Source organism: Austrofundulus limnaeus, unplaced genomic scaffold (assembly GCF_001266775.1).
Source record: "Austrofundulus limnaeus strain Quisiro unplaced genomic scaffold, Austrofundulus_limnaeus-1.0 Scaffold114, whole genome shotgun sequence".
Classification (NCBI taxonomy): domain Eukaryota; kingdom Metazoa; phylum Chordata; class Actinopteri; order Cyprinodontiformes; family Rivulidae; genus Austrofundulus; species Austrofundulus limnaeus.
Window position 1 is genome coordinate 1,412,328 of NW_013952516.1, and position 1,898 is coordinate 1,414,225.

Here is a 1,898-nt window from a genome sequence, read left to right on the forward strand (position 1 = left end):
ACCTTGAAGCTGCAAAAGGCAGACTTCACCTTCTGTCTTAAAAATCACTTCGCCTAAGGTTATAAGTCAGACCTTTGCATCAATGGATTAATAGTGAAATTAATAGTACACAATTATTAATCTTTAAACCAATTAAGAAAAATGATTAAACCATGATTAATAACAGTACTAAGAAAAACATTAAAGCACATTTCAACTCTTTTTCTTTTCACATAAAGAGAGATGCAAAGATTAATTCAATAAAACTTTGAGTAATGATATATTGATTAAAACCTCTAATAGAAGATTAAATGAAATAAAACATATGGAACATATTGTTCCATTCACTTAAAGAAGATAGAAACAAACTTTAAAATGACTTTCTTCTTATAAGTGTAAAAACAAAATCAAAGACAAAAATAGAAATGTTTATTTCACCAGGGTTACCCCTACAAGCGTGTCCTGGGTCTACCTCTGGGCCTCCTCCCAGTGGGACTCCTCACCAGGGAGGGGTCCAGGAGGCATCCTAACCAGATGCCCGAGCCACCTCAACTGGCTCCTCTCGACGTGGAGGAGCAGCGGCTCTACTCTGAGACCCTCCCGGATGACTGAGCTTCTCACACTTCAGACCCTTTCACTAAAATATATTGTGGTAGTAGCAAAGAGTCATCTCCAACACATTCTATGATTGCAAACAGATCATAAAGATAGGTGTTTAATACAAATAAAAGTACAATTTTCAATGCTTTTGAGCTTTTTAATATTTTTACATATGTGAAGGTTTTAAAAGCAAAACAAAAAACGATAAAAAAAAGTTTATGTGAGATATTCTCCATTTTGTTTTCTTGTCTTTGTTTTTTTTTTAATTTGAGAAATTCATCATATGAATGCAGCTCCACACGCATCTTCTTCCTAAAGCATCTGTGTGTACACACACAAACACACACACACACATACACACACAACAGACAGAAGCATTAACCACCTGTCTGAGGTTAGGCTTCCATCAGATACCAGCTTTGGCTTCACAAACTCGATCCGTTTTCAACTGCCGCAGTCAGCAACACCTGGGAAGTGAAGACTCAAAAATGCGCCAGAACTTCTGATCCAGGTCACTTTCTTCTAGTTCATGTAACTTTAGAAAAAAACTTTTAAGCTGTCTTCATGAAGTCAACCATAAGGGCGGGAACTTCTTCCAGTGAAAGTTCTCTTAGAAGAAGCTCCACTTGCTGGGTTTTCTTTTCAGCGTCACACAGAAGTGCTTTGTTTCCAGAAATCTGAAAAATAGATGTTTCTGTTTACTCATTTAGTCTTTTTCTCTACATATTTTTACTTTAAAAACCAAAAAAAAGTAAACTGGTAGGCTATATTATTATTATAATAATATATCATTGTTATTATACTACATTATAAATTTATAAGCAAATATCAATCTCATAGCACAGCAGTAGCAATGATGCTTTTCAGTCTAAAAATCGTTTTCTGCAGGTCTCCTCACCCCAAGAGAGAAAAAAAATAAATAAAATACAAGTTTAATCACAATAGCATAAAGCAATGTTTTCTTTCTAAACCTCATTCATAACAGTGTTGCTTTTGGGTAAATTTGAAAAAGATGACATCATCTCACCACTTGATGACAACATAAATGGTCAGCAGAGTGTCAAACACCACAATCTTCAYGAGAAGCAGCCTCATGGCCAAAACAACCACCGTGTTTGTCCACACAGCAAAATCTGCACAGCAATGAATCCACACAGATCAACACATCGTGTCCGCATAAGAAAAAAATCTGAAACCATTTTTGGCCACTTTTCTTGTAATCTTTTGATGAAGTCTTGGTCAGCAAATTTTAATAATTTTTTTTTTGCCACAGACACACAGTCTGTCCTCTGAAAATGAGGTGGTACCAGACAGAGAAC